This window comes from Ambystoma mexicanum, chromosome 5q, assembly GCF_040938575.1.
Source record: "Ambystoma mexicanum isolate Mex_15411 chromosome 5q, UKY_AmexF1_1, whole genome shotgun sequence".
Classification (NCBI taxonomy): Eukaryota; Metazoa; Chordata; class Amphibia; order Caudata; family Ambystomatidae; genus Ambystoma; species Ambystoma mexicanum.
The window spans coordinates 1,142,715,332-1,142,735,729 of record NC_090933.1 but is presented as its reverse complement, the minus strand read 5'-3'; the positions used below and the strand labels follow the sequence as shown (position 1 = coordinate 1,142,735,729).

The 20,398-nt window shown below is 46.4% G+C and overlaps 1 protein-coding gene across 1 annotated transcript in view; it reads left to right on the top strand.

Annotated features, from left to right (window-relative positions):
- The first annotated feature begins 8,841 nt into the window (after positions 1 to 8,841).
- NDRG1 (N-myc downstream regulated 1) overlaps positions 8,842 to 20,398 on the top strand; it is a 432,144-nt gene continuing 420,587 nt past the window's right edge. Inside the window, exon 1 of the mRNA XM_069621660.1 lies at positions 8,842 to 9,122. The gene's annotated coding sequence lies outside the window, so the exon portion shown is untranslated. The remainder of the gene's footprint in view (positions 9,123 to 20,398) is intronic.

Genomic DNA, 20,398 nt, shown 5'->3' with positions numbered 1-20,398 from the left:
ACTCCCTCAGCAGCAAATGTTCAAAAAAGGTGCACTTGGTTTCATTTGGGTGATGTGAAACCATATGCTGGTGAGACCGATGCACCCCAACAGTTGATTCGGAAGCAAGACAAGAAGAAGTAGTTCAGCACGTGCGGACTCGATCGATGACGAGGAAGAAGGGCGCTAAGATTGCTGATTAAATAAATCCATGTGTACATTTGGACTGTGGCTCACCCCGGACACTCTTTATAGATATTTTAGCAGGAGTGCAAACAAAAGTTCTAAAGCCGCAGGAATCTTTGAATTGGACTTTAGAAAGTGTTGCTGTGCTAAAAAATGCCAAATCTAGACTTCGGGTTTGACGACTGGAAAAGGGAGCAGTTTCCGGATTCATTCCTCACTGAGTTTCTCTTTGGTTAACCTCATGGTTCTATCAGATGTCGATGCCCATTGACTTCTTCTCGCTGTCTTTATATACATACTTCGAATTGAAACATGCGTGGCAACATCAAGCATTTACTCAGGACAATAACAACGTATTTTGGGGCAGATACATAGATGACATTCTAGTCATCTGGAATGGAAGCAAGTCATCACTACATGAATATCACAAATATCTTAATACCAATGACTATAATCTGAAATTGACAATGGAAGAGAGCACAAACCAGATACATTTCTAGATTTGGAACTCTACATCGAAAATAATAAAGTACAATCCACACTATATATCAAACCAACCTGAGGTAATAGCATTTTACATGCCAGCAGTAACCATCCACAACATATCATCAAAAACATACCCTACAGAGCATTCTTAAGAATAAAACACAATTGCACACAAGAAAATGAAATGAAGAAACATGTTGATGCAGCAATAACGAAATTTCAAATAAGAGGATATGCAAAGGAACAGCTTAAGGATGCATTCAACAAAACCAAGTTACTCAAACGGAATGATTTATTACAAAACAAATCCACATCAGACAAAATTGGAAAGTCAAATGATATGATAAGATTTGTTACAACATACAGTACAGACAACATGGTTCTAAGAAAAATTCTACAAACACATTGGCACATACTCAGATTAGACACAGATCTAACCAAGTATGTTGAAGAAAACCCTAATATAACATACCGCAAAGCCAAAAACCTAAAGCAGATTCTGTGTCCATCACACTTTATAGGCAAAATATTGACTCAAGGGAAAAGCAAATTATGGTCAAAAGAAAAACCCATGGGATTTCATAAATGTGGAACATGCGACTACTGCATCTAGGCTGAAAATGGAAAAAAGGAAATCACCTTACCAAATGGCAAACAGCATAAAATAATGGATTTCATGAACTGTAATTCGAGTTATGTAGTGTATGTGGTATTATGCATATGCAAAAAACAATAGTAGGCAGCACGGTGAGACCACTAAAAATTTGATTTTCTGAACATTTGCGATCCATGAAAAACCAAGACAGGAGATACCCTTTGGGCAAACATTTCGATCTGGAGCATTCTAATGGTAACATCAATGAAATAAAGAATTATGGTTTGGAAATAGTAAAAGCACCACAGAGAGGAGGAAGCAGAGAAAAAAGACTATGACAAAGAGAAGCGAGATGGATTTGTATTTTAGACTGTTGTAACATTGGACTCAATTTTGATACAGAAATGGGACATTTTCTCTAACAATATCTATATAAAATTGAGCTAAAATAGATGTTAATAATTGGGCAAACGGGTAAACCATTGTGCTGACATCTTGTCTAAAAGAATGCAGAGAAAGACCATAGCAAAATTGTCACCATCTACAGTTTCTTTTAATAATTTACACCAAACAGAATCAAGTTGAATTGTGTATAAAAGAGATACGGACAGATAAGATAAGTGTATGTTAAACCTGTTTTATCCAGTGGGGAGACTCAATATTGTGACCACACTTAGAACCAAACAACCACATGCCACCAAGAACATATCAACACAAGTTTAGAATATATTTCATCCACCAGAATTCTCCCACAATTCTCAGTTACTTAACTGAAACAAAGATAGATATTACGGCACAAGCCTGACTGTATGCCGATCCAAAATGGCAATCAGGATACGCAAATACGTCTGGGACGTAGTGACGTCATCACGTTATGTCCCTATGTTCCGGACGCAATATATAAATGGCCATTTTGAATCGCGGATCGGACAATCGCATCTGAATCCGGCGTTCAAAATGAGCCAAGAAGAAGAAAAAATTGTATTCCCAGCAAACAAAGGTAAGCAAATGGGTACCCAGTGGCTAGCCACCCCACTATCATTAACCTTAATGTAGAGGTAACATCGTTGTTAAACTATTCATCCTTTCAAATATACTCTAGACAATACAATACATATAGAAAGAAAGGATATACCGCTCTAAGAAAGAGCATTTTTCCAAGGAAGCTAACCGTTTGTGCTTAACAAGAAAGCCAACTGGGAATCTCAGACTGGGCAAAAAGGGATATAAAAGATTAAGAAATCAGCAATTACATTATACAACTGATGCAAGTAAGTATAACGTATGAATTATTTTAGTGATATTGATGAACATAACATATAAGGACATGTGATTAATTTGGATACATTTTCTTGTTGCCCATATTTAGTTTCGATCATTTTCAAAAAAATAAGACCCTTGCAATCCTTGACTAGCTCAAGAAAAAACATCAGTAGCAAATCCCTCCTGAGGAACCATCCAAAAATGATGGGGAAACACGTATAGAGGGGCATAAAGAAAATTGGAATGGAAAGCAAAAATACAAATGTGAGAAAGGTGCAAAATAGATTTGGAAAGAAAAGTATGAAAATAATGGCAATGATAATTAATTGCTAAACACTGGAATGGAAAACGATGGAGAAAAAAATCGATGTATAATTTGGTGGAAAATAATTCTGTTAATGAAAATAAATTGCATGATTGAATTATTACAAATATAATTAATTTGGAGCGCATCAGTGGAGTACTTGTGTTTTTCCAATCTAATATGTGTGTGTTCCTGCAAGATCCTAGAAATGGCCCTGCAATTAGGAAGCTACTTGCGGCGATAGTTGAACAGATCATGCAGCTTCCTGAGCATCTAACAAGGATGCCTGATCAAAAAGGTCTTTTCCTTCCTTAAAGTAGTACACAGGCAAGATGTGGACTGTCGCAAAATAATGCAGTTCCAGAAAGTGAGCAACCTCAGCGACGTGTGGGGAATCGAATGTGGTGTGGACTCATGTATTGGTGCGTAATATATGTGTGCCCAATGTTCATTATTGTTTTTCTGATTTAGCTGATCCATACTGTCTGCTTCATTGGTCCCTTTGATTATTCCCACTCCAGTGACTTATGCAGAATTACCTATTGCAAAGAGACCAAGGCCACAAGTGATTGGCCGAAGCTTGCAAAGCTGCTAACATGGATTGAGGACAAAGGAGAGGCCCGTTGCAGATAGTGCCTCTGGCTAGTGCAGAACGATGCCTCAGAAACAATGGCACAAGAAAAGTTGGAGAAAATCAGCAGTGTGGTTGAATCTTCGATGTACCAGGAATGAACGAAGGAACAGTACTGATAATGGACCACTACTGGGCCTGTGGATCCAGAGCATACATTAAGTTGCCCAAAGACTGGGGAGGGCTGTCTTCTATAGCACTTGTACATGTTCCAACATAAGTGATTTCAAAGAGTGACCTGAACATTGGGGAGTTTCCAAAAGCAGATGCTCACCTGAAAAAGAGGAGATTAGTTGAATTTCTCAACCGAACCAAGAGGGAGAACTACTTTTCAGCTAATGCGATAGCAGCCTTTGATTCTATTCTGTATGAAATTCCGGAAGAAGTGTGTAGATGAATGAAAGAGAAAATTGGTGACGTCACATGAAGCAGAAATGACACACACAGAAAAGATACCAATGGAGAGAGTACATAGACCTTATAGATTTTGATGGCAAAGTAAAGAATGGAGCAACATTTCATGAGCAAAATGAAGATTGCACGTGTGGAGAGCACTGAAGAAAATGCAAAGCCGTTTTATAAGTGTACAGATGCAGTAACGCAAGCAGACTAAGTAATCATAAACTGGCTATAAGTATTGAATAGAATGCAGGCGGTGCCGCCAATATATATATATATATATGTACACATATATATATATATGTGTGTGTATAGAATCTGGATGTTCCACAATGCATTTTAGCAAACTAGGACCCCGTGAATAGAAGAGCTGAAAGTGTGGTACAGTTGAAGAAAACAACTGACAGCGAAGGAAGATTTGAGAAGGCTTGTCTGCCCCAGTGTCAAGGGTTGGGACAGCCAAAAAAGCTGATTATCTATTCGAGGAGATACAATGAACGTGAGAAGCAACACAGGCTCCTGTTGAGGTGTAATGGAAAAACACTAGAAGCGCCAGGTTTTATTAATTTAGTAGTGTTAAATGCAAAGAAGGAGCTCAAAACGTGGTCTCCTGTCACATGGTCAGATGGAAATAGACTTTGGGAAGGCTACACCGAGACCAGAAGATAGGGCCATGCACACACACCCTTTTATTCTCAGGCACTGTGATCGTTTGCAAGGCCGATTTCAAAGGACTAATTGAATGGCAGACATCAGGAGTGATGAAGGATGTTGTACTAATTGGGTGGGGCGGCATGGTCAAGTCCAATCCTCCAGCACCTGGGGTACCAGCTTGCGTGCTGCTAGCCAGTGGAATATTCCATGCCAGACAATTGTAGAGGGCCACGTCGGCAAGAGCCCTATAGTTTGAAAGCCAATGAAACGTTGTATATTTTCATGACACAAAGATGACTTGCACGAGGGGTGGGCATAACTGTCCACCTGACTGTAGAGATCCAATCACAACCCATCCATATATAGAAAGTATACCTAGATGTTCCCTGTAGATCAACAACAACCCCAAGTAGGTTTTATGTTGCCACGTAGTATGATGTCACGTATGATGAGTTTTTGCTATATAAACAGTGTTTTTCATATGAATCGGAGAGACTTATGCTGTCGGTTGTCTGTTGACGCCCGTTGTACTCCCTGTTTTAGACAATTGTAATTAAAAACAGTTGTGTTTTGCCAGTTTCCTGAGTCGGTCTTATTATTGGTGCGAGAGTAAGATCTGCATCCCCATCCATAGAGTGCTAACTCGCTTGAAAGGGCCTACAGGTTCAACCACATACCCTCATCGGACCCTGTTGAGATGACTTTCAGCAGAAGTAGAATTGTGGCCTCTACGCAATGAAGCCAATGCCAAGCCTTTGAACCATGTGTTTCCACAAAACGTTACTTGTCCCAAGACCTTGAGCCACGAGCCGTTGCTGCTTTTTGGGTTGGTCATGTTGCTGCATCCCGTTGAAGCAGCTCGAATCTATTGAACCCCTGAAAGAAGATTAATGGTATAAAACAGTATATCAGCCCCCCAGGCCTTGTTATATGGGTCCTAGTGACATTTAAGACCCACTTTATATCTTAAACGACGCATTCTTGCATTTGACCTAGCTATAAAGATTATTTACCTTCATACCCCCGTTCTTCATATCCAGAGTGCCCTTTTCATCTAAAAGTTTACATTATCTGTCTACTGACATAAAGGGGTTGGTTGTGAGTGTGTTTAATAATTTGTTTGTCCTTTCAATGTAATTTAAGTATTGATTTCTATAGAACCTTGATTGGATATTTCTTGTGTTTTGGTGCCACAATACTATTACTGTGTTGGGTGCTTTCTTTCTGGCTCACCACCGTCTTGAAGAGTGTAGCCCACCCTGTGCCCATGCAGCCTTAAAGAGGTGAAGTAGATGTACCATTCAAGTTGTACCTGTTCCTTTATGATTTAGATCACTGATGGTTTAGTAGTAGTGTGGAGCCCTGCATAGGAGTTTAGAAAGCAACACTCATCCCAGTAATCCTGGAGGGCTGTAGTCATTTTGTCAGCCTCTGTCTGCTGCACAGTTTTTAAGGGGGTGGTGGAAAAGAAACTAATTGTGAGTATGATGCCTGCAAACATGCCTTTACTTTTTCTCCACTTTTTCCTACCCTCGAGGACATGTGGGAGCCACCGGCTGTTCCCACCTATGCCTTCTGTGGAACTGGGATTATCTCATCTAGAAACACTATTCGCTCTGTTTGCTGCTTGCTCGTCCCCTCCCAGGGTGGAGAACTGGAGCCAGTCCAATGTTGCCTATTATATCAGCCTCAGAGGATAAAATAACGTGATGGCACATCCAGGATACAAGCTTGTGACCCAGAGGGAAAGCTGAAAAATAAGGAAAAGTAATTCAGAAGCGGAAAAGGAGCACAATCAAAAAGGAATATATTATAACTGGGTTTTGTATAGTGTGACTTCTTCAATGTGGGCGGCCTTTATGCACTACAAAAGTGATGGAGGCAAGTCTTTAAATAAATCCTGACCCATACCATTGCACTAGGAAGCCCTTCATGCCATGATCTTTCAGTGCATTTTTAATCAATCTGCCCCATTAGAGAAGGTGACCAGTCAGTTGAAAACCACCAATATGCGCTATGCAAGGCTACGCAGGACATTTCTAGTGCCCATTTTTTTACGTATGTTAAAGGATTTTTATGCTGTGCACTATCATCACCTGTGTGGTCCATTAGCGCTCTGGCGGATCTGTAAAGCAAGAGGGTAAGGTGTGGGGATTAAGTTAATAGGACTGAGTGGGAGAAATGACCAAGAAAGCTGTGATGTACTGTCAGCAACTTCAGTTCGGTTTACACCGTTCACTGAGCGTAGGTGTGAATTTTCATTCGGTGCCGTCATGTGCTGCTGTGCGAGGCAATGTGTGGTTTGTTTCATTGTTGTGGTGTAGTGAAGTGCATGCGGTTTGTTGTGCTGTAGATGAATGGTTGTGTTTAGCTTAGAGTTTGAGAGGTGTATGCAGAGGGAAGAGTTTTTTTTAGTGGGGTTGGTGAGTGGCCACAAGTTGGATGCAGACCTTGAAAGAAGTGATCAGATGGACAGCGGGCTAGTGCTTGCGGAGCTGTCTGGGGTTGTCCCACATTGAGATCGTGCTGAGCAAGGTACAGCGTGCAATGACAGATTGTAACATGACTTGCACTGGATCCATTAAGAGTGCCACTAACCCAGTTGTTTGTGCTTATTCCACATCTTGCCATACAATCTGACCGAAAGGTGAACAGCGCTGAAGTGCATGGGAAGGCGGCAATATCCAATCAGGCGAGGGTGCTTCTGTACTAGTATAGTGCATCCCCAAACAGGTTCCAATGGGCCGAATAGAAGGCGTACTGCACATGCCTGCGGACTGCTAGGAGACACTGAAGCTGGGTGTCTCAAATTGCTTGGCCCGCCAAATGAACAGTCGGGGTGCACAAGACCTACTTTATTGGGGGGGGGGGGTGAGGCTGCTGCCCCTGTGTATAGAGCAGCAGGGTGCTGCTGATCAGGCTCTACTCGGGAGTGTGCTCTGTTTCAAGGATTTGCTGTGTGACCATTACAGTGCACATTATCCGGCTTTGGCCGATAGACAGGAGCACTGCTTCCCAATTCAAGTTGCCTTCGCATTTTCCGTCTACTTCCAAAGACGGTGTTAGCAGGGGCTGCACCGTCTACGGACTGCCCGTCCGAAGGGTGAAACGCCCCTTTCCCACCAGAAAGAGCAGAACTGTTCGATTGAAAGCTGGTCCAATACCTTGATTATGGTAGAACGCCTTTGCAACCTCTCTCATATGACACGGTTGGGTGTGGGGACAGCTGTGCAGACTGGCTACTTTGAAATTGCAAACTCTGATGTATGTTTGGGGGTAAATAATGACGTCACGCCAGAAGTCTTAAGGCCTCCCAACTCCCCTGCATAAATATTGAACGTTTCTGCAAAGGGTCATTAATCAGATGGTAAAACGTGCAAGAGGAGCAAAAGCATGCACGATCATTTTCACATAGCCGTGCACCACTTTCGAGTACCTATGTTAGAGAACGTGCAGATTTGCCCGACAAGTTAGTGGCTGATTATCCCAAAATAATCAGGGGAATCAACCAAGATTACTTAGACAGCCCAAATGAAAAATAGAAAATGCAGAGTGTATTCACCAGGGACAACAGAGAAAGGCTGTTTACTGTCATAACAGGTTCACAAGTCTGTGCAAATACTGCGAACACAAGCGCATGATGATTTGCCAGGCACTTTACGTATACAATGGTATTTGCTCTGGTCAAACTGTTCAACACAGGAAGGATACATGAATGTACTGCCATGAACAAAGGCTTCAGCAATACCAACTGGAGGCCATTACAAACCATAGTGTAAAACCTTCCAGCCATCACGTTCTAGTCTTGGTGGAAAGCAGACTGGCATAACAAACCGGGGCCTAGCTAGCGGGCACATGCCGGTGATGTCACATCCTATGACGTCACTTATGTGAAACATTGCTGACGGTCCAGATCCTTCACTCGCCTCCTCCAAAAACGCCCCGGCCCCCACCCTCCCATCCCTGTAGAGATGGCACGGGAGACCAGAACCCCCCTTCATTATCCACTCCATTCAGGAGATATTAGTCCGGGACTGGTTTTAACTTTGAATTCTGGAATTTGTAGTGCCGGATTTACAATGGGTGAAATCTGGGACTTCAAGTCCCAGAATGCAGACTGAAAACCAAGGCGGACTTTTGTCTACGGAATGCAATCTATAACGGAGGTATGCGCGCCATGGTAAAGCGTATTATAAAGTATATTAATACTTCTTTCTCTTATGCCCGACCCCCTTTCTGACCTGTATGCCCTCTGCTTTTGTTTGTGTGCTGAGGGCCTACGGGCGTGTGGCGCTTGAAGAATTTCAAGTAAGTAAATAAATAAAGCGCTGCCTGTCAGTCGCCATAGTAGAACCATGTGGCTGCAGCTCTATTAGAGCCCCGCCCCCTGCCACACATCTGTGCCTCTTTCTAGCATTTCCACTAGGAACGCCTGCTTCCTCTGTCTTGCGCAACAGTTCACCCAGAGGCGCGGCTGCGGGGACTGGAGAGGGCGGTGCGGCGCGGAACCTTAGAGCCCGTATAAAGCACTCAGTGCATTGATTATCGCACGCACAGGGCACACGCAGCAGCCGCGGGAATTGCACACTTCAGACAGGATAACGTTCTCAGCGTTAAACAGAGAGGTAAGAACGCGGGCGAACGGCTGCGAACTGTGGGGAACTTGACCTGGAAGGCTGGTCGGTGGAGGGAAAGGCGTGGTGTGGGCAAGAGCAGCGGAATTGCATGCGAAAAACTGCTGAAGGGAGAGCTGGTTATGGAGAAAATCGGGGGGGGGGGGGCTCTTGGTGTACAGCGTGACATCCCGCCAGTTGCCACAGAGGTGCGGGGGTTAGGGTGCCCCACCAGAAAGTAAGTCGGGTGTAAAACACAGGTCACCAGTAACCCGTGGTTTGGGTGTGGAGTCGTATGGTCATCCCTAGGGTGTTATCTCTCTGAGCCTTGGCTTTCAGCGTGCATGCTGTGAAGAGAATCGTGTTAATCCCAGTTTATAAAGACAGCGCAGGGCATGGTGCCGTATTTAGCCCAGACGGGCGCTGGGGCGAAGCCGAGCCCGAACTCTCCGCGGATAACGTCGCACTTCGCCGGAGGATGTGTGCGAGTGTGAAAGAGACCGAGTGCACGAAAAACGGTGTCTAAAAAGAAGGCCGGGCTCGAACCCTGCACCTGGCGGGGGTTCTGGAATTGGTGGGCTGGGTTCTGCCTTAACTTCGGGTACCACATAGCACGTCATGCTATTTTCTGGGTAAAGTGGCTGTCGCTGTGTACTCCTGGGGTGGCGTAGGTATGTGACCCCTGTCTGGGGATTCCGTTGAACCATGGCGTGTCACCAGAATGGATTGGACAGTGGGTTCAGGGGTGTCAGTAAGACATTTTGTGAGGCAGGTGTCCCAGTAAGTACCGTGAGGTCGGGTGCTGTCACGGAGAGTCGCGATGACGTGTGTTGGAGAGACGTACTTGGTAACATTATTGATTTGGGACTCATTTGTACAGCCCTGGTTGTAACTTTGTACTTTGTGACTTATAGTCCTGCTTTCTGCATTACTAATCCAGTTCCACAAGTCCCAGAATGCAAACTTAAAACTGGGCTGGACTACTGTCTCCCGAATGGAGTAGATAATGTTGGCATGGTGAGTGCCTCGAGAACAGGTAGCGTGCAGTACCCTAGCGGTGTCACAAAGGGCGGTGATTACGACGGGAGTCGTAGTGTGGTGGTCACATGACCTGGGGCAGGTGCGGAAACGTGTCCCTTGGGCTGTCATGACGTCACTGCTTCATAGCATAGCCCTGGATGTGTGATGAGGACAGGCGGAGATGTGGGAGTCACGTTAGTGTTCAGCGGACGCAATTTGTGCAACAGTAGACTCCCTCGAGAAGTGTGGCATCGGCCATAGGCAGAACTGACTTTAACCCCCACCCCCGAAATGTTGGGCTATGTTGATTTGTCGCAGACCACTGTGGGATCACGATATCTACCTGTTGGAGCCAGAGCCATCCACTCTGCACTGCACTGCAAAGGATATCAGTTCCATGAGGACCCTCGCAGCATCTCAGAGCAGTGTTGGAGGCGGGAATGATATGCTAAACAAGCACTGGCAATGCCAACAGTCTGGGCTTTTGTGTGGCATGGGAAAGGCACTTGCGAGGCACCGCCGTAGTGGTTTTAACTGCCCATTGGTGGTAGCAGGTGCAAAATGATGCGAGTGCCTCAGCATGTAATAGCAGTGCCTGGCAAAAGCTCAAATCCTGTGCACAACCCAAAAATGTTGGCTTTGCCAATGCCTGTTTTAACCAGGACAGCACTTCAGTGAACCGCATGTTGAGTGCTTATAAATCGAGTGGCTGAAGGCGGGTCTAGTAAGACCGTTTTTATTACATCAGTAGCATGTTTACAACTCCAATTAAGTCATAGCAGACTGCTTTGAAAAAGCATTGGGAGGCACTTTGGGTGCAACATTTGATGGTACGTCTTGATTAAAGCAAACTCAAACCGTTTCCATGAGGTGTTTTGGGTGGGCAGGAATGGTTGGGAATGGCCACAAGGCTTACCATAGCCATTGGTGGGCACCTATCCAACCAAACACCTACAGACTCTGTTTCCCTCCTTCTATGTCATTCCTCCCTATCTGTACTCTGTACTCTAATGCAATAGTTTGTTTATAGGTGTCGCCTGCGACACCTTATGGTCCAAAGTAAAAAACGCAGAACCACGAGTGCCAGAATACAAGGTCACAGTGTCTGAAAAGGCAGAACTGACCCAGTATCCACTTGGCAGACCTGCCCTTTCCAACCCTGGTTGCAGCATGGTAATACTTAGCATATGGGCAATGATAAAATGTAGAGCTTGCAAAGCAATCGGACCGAAAAGGTATGACCTTTTTAACAGAACTGTGCAGATTTGTCACATGTGGGAGCAGGGCCGGCCCCAGGATTTTCAGGACTCTGGGTGGCAAAAGGGCCTGCCTAATTTGCATAAATAGGGACATCAGTGATGTCGCAGAATGAGTCTTTAGTATGCAAAGGTGTCATGGGAAGTTAAATTAAAAATAGGTTGCCAAGCATAAGGTAGACAAATACACTGTGACATCCAATATATGAATTGTACTATCCTATGTGGCAATATCGTGAGTCAGGTTTTTTTGTTTTGAAGTAGCAGAGTGTGAGCTAAAGAACTGGTATAGACGTCCAACAGATAAACCATAGTGTGATAAAATGGTTGGCCTGGGAGCACTTACTTTGAAGTGGAGAAGCTGGGATTTGAGAGCAGTATGCAAGTCGGGAACTTGAACACAACTCTTCCCAGATGTAATTAGTAGAAATACTGTTTGCAAAGGTCTTTTTGAAACTTTGGTTTGTGAAAGGCATTGCAAAAATATGGTAATTGTGTTTTTCTAACTGAAACTTATTGCTGTTTTTGCAGAAGTTTCCCAATTGTTTTGTGTGTGTGTGTACGCACGCATGCATGTATATTTGGTCATATTGTCCAAATTAGCAACATACTTTTATTTCCGAAGCTACAGATGAGGATTATGTTGACTGTCAAAATAAATAAGACTATCAAGTGCTGCTCACTACAAAATGAGAAGGGAGTCTCATAAATGTTACCCGAGTCTTGATTGGAGGAGGTGAGCAGGCCAGAACTGATTGCCGGGTGCAGGAATAGTAGGGGATCCTATAGCATAATATTGCAGAGGCAACTCGGCAGGTTAGGAGACTGTTGCGAGATGTTATTTTTTTTATACCTTTCTGTAAATTCTATGGCTTTTTTTATTTATTTTTTTAATCTTTCCTATTCCTGTTGTAAAATGTGGTGGTCTGACCTCTGGACGAGTATGGCTCCCTCGCTTCACTTGGTGTGGGATCTTTTACCTACATAGCGAAAATCAAAAAATAACACCCGTGAACATATGCACAGTAAGTGAACATTTTTCTTAAAGTGAGATATACAAACTTAGTTCACAAGACCTTTCCCCTTAGAAGAAAGTTCACAAGACAAGAGCATTGGTCTTTCAAAAATAGTAATCGACACCAGAAAAATAACCTGATAACATTTTCCTATAAATAGGATGGCAAATTATAAAAGGTGCTAACCTTTTAAAGCCAGCAAACTGTAGTGAAATGTGCCTTGGAAAACAAAATGCCAAGACGTGGGTTTTGATGACAAACGTGGTCTTGTGGGTGTTTGCGCTGGGAACATGACAACTTGAGTGAAATCCTGTTTTGAGCAAGCTTGGTGACCTCCAAAACACCCACAGCCTTCTGAAAAAAGTCAAGGTGTTCGCCCACATGTTTCCTTTACTTGTTCCCTGAAAAGCAACCCATGGACACTATTGGGGCAAAATAATTACACCGGCCTCCACGATTGCAGCCTCTCTTGCCACATCTTGGGCACTTATTCATGACTCACTTGCCCTCTGATCGTGCCCCCCTCCTCAACACTGTCTGGCTTCCAACAATACTTTGCTTTTTATAAAGTGGAATTAAAAGCTACACAGAGCAAGTGAGGTACTTGCTCAAATATATTACGCCTTACAGAAATGTTAGGCCAAAAAGTGCACAGTTGTGACATTATTCCCCTCCATCTTGACTGGGAGACTACAAATACCAGCATGCATTTCAGCATAAGGCAGAAAATGTCCTTTGGGTTTTGAAAACGTAGTTTCAGGAATTATAAAAACATGTAATGCGTAAAAAGGTTTCAGTGTTTGACAAATGCAAGGTTCATATGATGTGATAGTCTATCAAAAATAAAATGTTAATTTGCGTTTCTTAAGACGGAAATGCTACTAACGTCTTGTCCAAAACCATGACCTCTTAAATAGGCCATCGCTTGTAAATCTGCCTGCTTTAAATTCTCTGCTTGAATAAAGAAAATAAGCAGTGGTAAAAGGCTCACAAGTTTCACTCGCGGGTTGGTGTATTTGTCCACACTGCCGAGTACACATCTATACAAAAAACGGAACAAACCACTTGAACATGTTGTTTCCGCAGCCTCTATTTGTTTTTGACTAAATTGAGCAACCAGTGCACTTACTGTCCCAATGTTTACAACTCAAATTAACCCTCAGAAGACTGCGATGAGCAAACACTGGCAGGACCTTTAAATGCAAAGCCTGATTTGATTACAGGGAGCTCAGAGTTCCCAGGAGGAGGTGTTTTGGGCGGGCAGAGGCATGAAGGGGTGGGAACGGCCGTGGGGATTAGGATGGTCGTGGGTGGGCACATAACCAAACACCTACGAGCTGTGTCCACCCTCATACGCCCCATTCCTGCCCGTCTGTACTCCAATGCAATAGTTTCGGCTTATGGGTGTCACAAGCAACAAATAACGTTTCCCAGCAACGATAATGGGGACAAAGAGGCGCACAGCACAGCTTCTATTGTAAAACTTCCCCCCAGGTGCCAGAGGGTACTCTCAGGATTGGAACATTAGAGCCTTTTAAAGGCTCTTCTGACCCGTCTCCATCACTGTGCACTACTTGGCATGGGCAACCCTTCGGCTGAGCATGTGCCTTGTATGGTTGGGTTTTGCATGCATGTGGGGTAAATCGCATGCTTTACTGGGGTGTTTTCCAGGTCCTCAAGTGGATTTAGCCCATGTCATATTAGCAGCACTGGAACATTCTCTCTACCAAAAAAGAATGGGGTTTAGCTCATTCGTTTAAGCGACGACCTACGTAGAGTTTTCTGTGCCACTGCACAAGTGTTCATTCAGTTTTTATTGACTTAAACATCGCAATATAAAAGCCATCATTGTTTCACGATGATACATACACATCACCATACATAGCTTGTATTTTAAATAACGTGGATCCAACCAATCCCCAATTAAACCACAGTAATAAAATTGCCCCTAGACTTTACATATCCACAACGTTCTACCAAAATGCATCCAGCCTTGTGAATATCCATGTGCCCCAGTCTACCTCTCCATCCCCCTCTCTCACAGAAGATCCCTTCACCAACTTACCAAGTCGGTCCCTCCATGTGTATTCAGTCTATCTTCACCTAATTCTGGGCAGGAGCGGCGGTATGGACGAAGGTTGGCCTGTCCTTGCGTATACTGATGTGTTTTAGGGACGTGCAACTCTTTACGCAGTTCTGCTCACACCAGGGAGAAACCTGTGAACCGGTGTTCTGCATCTGTCCATCACAACATCATGCCTCGTTTTCACTCTTATTCTTTCTCCTGCAAGTGTAGACATCTCGTCTTAATCTCAAATGGAGGAACTCTAACTGCAGTAGTGAAACTGGCACTAAATGGACTCTGCAGCCCCAAGGGTTTCCCTCAAATTACGATCTTGCCAGATACGTACTAAGATGCGCATCAGGATACTACATTGGGGAAAGCCAAACAATCCAGGGGGTCCAACGTAGGATGGAGCCTCATGCTGGTATGGTCTCATCCACAGTGAGTACTCTTCGGAGGTTGTCCTGGAATACCCCACCAGAGGATATGATGAGTTTGATCCAGTGGGTGGACAGCAGCTGGACTTCAAGAAACCTCAGCTGCAGTTCTAGGCTTCGAGGGGTACCCTGTCCTACTTTCACCAAGGATCTGTAGAAGGCATTCTCAGCCACCACTAGTTTACTGGTATGGGCATAGCTCCAAATCTCAACACTGTAGAGTGCCGCTGAAAATGACTTGCCTCGATAGACCTACAGTGGGGCACCTATCTGGCTGGCCAGGGGGACGTTGAAGAATGAAATGCCACCTGTAATGCATGCAACATAGAGGGCATATCTTTAGATGGGTGTGCTAGGAGTCTTCTTCCTCAACGCTTGCTCCTAGATGATCAAAGAGCCTTTCTGCTCACACACAGGACTCCATTTATACATGCATTTCATTTATAGAGCGTGCAGCAACCCATGGGCATCGGGGCACTTGGTGGTGTCACATTCTTTCTGCTTCAGGCAGATGATTTGACCATGTTGTTGAACAATGTCTTGTTCTACCAGTAGGCAGAAGGAGACAAGTAGACCATGATGGGAGACACCAATTGTTGAGAGAAAGTCTGCCATCCTCGAAAAGCAGTTGCAGCACTGGTGTTGGGCTTTCCATGGGGGTACGTGGGTGGATCTTACACAGGTATCTACAGTAACAATCGAATAAGGACAACCAGCTGGGGACCATTAAATGTTCTAGTCGGACATCCATATGGATGTAAAACTCTTACGTCCTCACTGCTTCTACCATGCACCCCTGAAGTGTGTGTGGTGTGCAGGTACTCTGGAGGATCTGGAAGAGACTGGGTGGGATTTGGGTACATGGAGGGGAAATGCAAGATGGTTTTGCTGTTGTCGATGCACACAGACTGAAACCCTGATCCTTGCGTGCAGATCGGTTTCTTGGTGTTCAGGACATGGGAGGTGCCCATCTCCAGCAGGGAAGCCTTGTGCACCCATGGTATTGGGATCCTCTTAGCTGAGGATCTGGTATTTATGTTGCTTGCAGAAGTGTGTATTGTTCTTCTGTTGGTAGGAATGCAAGTGGTTTAGTTTGCCTGCATGAAGTGTGTTGGAGCACAGTTATGCGCAGGTTGCTCGACATGCAGGAGCCACGCTGTAGCAAGAAATAAGGTAGAATTTACATAGTATCACACCCTGCATGAGGTCTGATCACCTGAACAAGGCCTCGTTCCAGCTATAGGGTGTCCCATAACAGGAGCTTATCCACTGAAGTCATTGCAATCATTGGGTTGACAGAGATTGCACACGTGCATGTCGATGGAGACCATTTCCTGTTGGTAATATACATTTCATTGAACTATGGGCCTCATTACGACCCTGGCGGTAAGTACCGAACATTACCGCCATGGCGTAATTAACGTTTACGCTGTGGTTCGATGGTGTAAAGTGCGGCATATTCTGACCCATCGGGCACGTGCATTACGCCATGGCGTTAATGTAAAGTACGGCATGGCGTAAATGGCCCAAAAACGGCCCTTACCGCCATCGCACGCCGCGCAAGGAGCACTACCGCCACACACACACACACCATAGCGGCGACCATAATTAGCGGTCACCGTAAATAGGCGGAACCGGAAATAGCGTCATCGTGGCGGAACGGGAAACTGCACAGTGGCCATCTTTAAAAACACAATCCATTGCCATCCTCCACAACCATACCTGATCCAACCCTGACACCTATCCACACCCATCACCCACCCAATTACCCAAGTAAAAATGCCCAAAGTCATAAAAAAAGCATGAGACCGGCAGCGCCAAGACCGTTTCTCAAAGGAGGAACTAACCATGCTCGCAGAGACCCTGCAAGATAATGCTGCAGCTGTATTCTCAACGCAGATGACAAGGACGGCAATAGCGAAAAAGGACATATGGGCCCTAGTGGCACAGCGTGTGAGTGCAGTGGGGGCCGTACCCCGCACTTCCCAGCAGTGCAGAAAGCGCTGGGACGACTTGAGGCTCTGTGTCCGAAGCATAATCTCAGCTAACCGGAACCTAGGCACGTCAACTGGGGGTGGATCCGAATCGCCCATAAAGCTGCAAGCATGGGAGGAAATATGTGCATCCACCATCGGGATGGAGAGCATCCAAGGTGTCGGAGGGATGGAGAGAGGAGTGCCGACCTCAGGAGATGCAGGTAGGTGGCCAGAGCAAGCCATGCTAAACTCAACAAAGTCCTATCATGAGAAGTACCATGTAGCCCCATAGTGCATATGCAACACATCGGCAGGTGAATGTCCACAGACACATCCAGACTCCACCCTGTACACATGCAGCATGCACACCCTAACTGCTGGCACACACATACCACCATGCTACCTCCACACAAAAGGCACAAAACCTGTATGTCCCTGCCTGAAATGTGCTGCATGTACCCACTGTATAGATGTCATCCCTCACAATGCACGGCCAATGTCCGCGGACCCATCAATAACACTATCCCTCCTTTGCTCCACCACAGGTTCTGACACAGACCTCCAGGAAGAGGACAACACTGCATCCAGATCCACCAAGAGGGCCAGGCCACAGGCATCCACCTCAGCCGTCCTAAAGGAAACACACCAGCAGCCACAAACCCTGCCTGGGGAAGAGGACAGGCAAGTGCCAGCCCCCACAACAGCAAACACAGACCCAGCAGCAGCACCGCACATGTCACTAGTCGTGCCCACTGAAGGGACAGGCTCTGGTGCAAGCAGCACCCTGGGTGAAATCGCTGCCATAGCGGCAACCTCCGACAGTGAGGCAGGCAGCGTTGAGGTCATCGATGAGGAAAGGCCCACTGCCCAGCCACATTCCCCCTGCACATCCCTAAGCCCCCTGCAGGCGGATGCCACACAGGGGCAGTCGGAGGCCGAGGATTGGCCAGCCACCCCATCCCCCCAGCCTGAGGTGAGCAGCCCAATGGACATGCAAATGCCACTGGGCATGGCCCAGCAGAACCAGCAGACCCTTGAAGATATAGTTACCCACCAGCAGCAGCTATCCGCCCTCCTCAATGAACATGTTGCACAGTGTGGGGGGGGCAAGGGATGCCATGGAGAGGTCGGCAGACCGAGTCACAGCTGCCATTGAGTCCTCCACAAAGGACATATGCACGGAACTCGCGGCTGTGCGCAATGTCCTCACAGAACTTGTTCAGACCATCAGGGACATGCGTCGAGATGTGCAGCCCGGACCCTCCTCATCAACCAGCACGGCACAGAGCAGCCCCATCCGCAGATCAGGGCGCAATCTACGCAGCACGGGCAGGGGTGCCCCGGGGGCCAGGGGAGGGGATTCACTTTAGTGGCTTGACAGTTGAGCAGGACTACTGCACACCCTGCTGCACAGACACTACCGCACCTTTGTAGGGATTCCAGGGGGGAGGGGGTGTGTTGGGGTGTTCAGGTGGGGAGGGGGCAGGGGGCAGGGGGGAGGGGGTGTGTTGGGGTGTTCAGGGGGATGGGGCAGGGGGGAGGGGGTGTGTTGGGGTGTTCAGGGGAGAAGGGGGCAGGGGGAGGGGGTGTGTTGGGGTGTTCAGGGGGGAGGGGGAGGGGGTGTGTCACAAGAATTCACTATTGAAATACACATTTTCTTTTTGCCACTAATCAAATGTGTGGACATTTTTATTGCGTATATGTGCTTCATTGTTGTACAGTCCACAGTGTGCATGTCCCGCACACACACAGTGCCCCAAGTGCCGTCTCCATGTTACACGCACGCGCCGTGTGTGCTAGAAGCATTGGTCAATGAGATTCTGACGCATTACACGCCCCTCCTGTGCATCGCTGCCTCCTTGAGGTGCTTCCCCACCCTCATCATCCTCATCGTCAGGTGGTTGCAGTTCTGCGTCAGGGGGCAGGGGCAAATTTCTTCTGACGCACATATTGTGTAGCATGACACATGCCATGACGATCTTCGCAACCTTCTCATGGCGGTACAGGAGTGCCCCGCCAGACCTGCTGATGCAGCGGAAACGTGCCTTCAGTAGGCCAAAAGCTTGCTCGATCACCACACGTGTACGGGCATGGGCACGGTTGAAGTCCTCCTCATGCTGGTTCTGTGGGTTCCGGACTGGTGTAAGGAGCCACCTCTTCAGGGGATAGCCTGCATCACCTGTATGTGGGCAAGAATGTATGTGTCAGGGATGAGATTGATTGACGAACATGATGTGCCACCATGACTTGCATTCAACAGTTACTTTGCACCACTTTCATTGGCGCTACTGGATTCACACTATGCAACCGCTATATGTCCATGGCTTTCATGTGCTGTTTTGAATGCCAAGACACAATGTATGCAGGGGTGACAAGTGCCTTGTGAGTGCCCATCCACTGTGTCCGTTCAGGCTGTTTCTGTAGGTGACCTGGCACGTGTCCTGTGAGGGTTACACTCGCATGATAGCAACATTGCTGTCTGCTTCATTATGACCCCAGTGAACAGGACTGTTGTCAATAGGGACAGTTTGTGGGCCTTGCTGTCTGTGTTGTGGTGCATTGATGTTCCAGTCCATCATGTGCCTCCTTTGGGCACAGTCATGGGGGACAGGCCTTTCAGTAGATGCTGTTGGTGACGTGCATTTCGTTGGAGTCAATGTGGTCACAGTATGGTCAATGCACTTGCAGATGGTTGTGTCATGGTTGGGAGACACCTTCATTCACATGTTAGGGCTGCTTAGGTCAGGCCTCACGTATACAGGAGTCAGATGACGTAAGTGCTGCCTCAGGGTATGTTCTGGCTACTGCTAGTCGCAGCCAGGTGAAGTATGATCATTCCCCCCCTGCATTGGTATGTCAATCACCCACCCACTTCACATTTCAATGCTCATGACATGTGACTCACCGAGTAGCCAGGATCTGGGCCATGCATGTTGCTCCATGTAGCGTGGTATTGTGGAGTTACGCAGGAACATTGAATCATGGGCTCCTCCAGGGAATCGGGCACAACAATGTGTGAAGATCCTGTTGGAGTCACAGACCATTTGCACGTTGATTGAGTGAAATAGTTTACGGTTGCGGTACGGTACCTCCAGGGCATGTGGGACCGTCAATTCCACATGGGTGCAGTCGATGGCACCAATGCAACCAGGTATGCCAGCTAGTGCATGGAAACCCACTTTGGTGTTAGCAATCTCCTGGGCAGACCGTGGTAATGAGATGTAGTCATCTGTGCTTGAGGAGGGCATCCAGCACTTGCATCAGTGTACGCGAAAATAATGGTTGTGATATGCCATGCAAGTGCCCCACTGTGTGCTGGTAGCTGCCTGTGGCCAGGAAGTGGAGCACGGACACTACCTTCAGTAGGGGGGGTGGGGTGGCGGTGGGTGTTTCAATCATGCTGACTATGTCGTTGTGTATCATGTCCACAATGGTGGTGATGGTCTCGCGGTCCAGTCGGTACAGGGTGTGGATCTGCTCAGCGGTGAGGTTGAATGGACTGGCTCTGATGCGTGGGA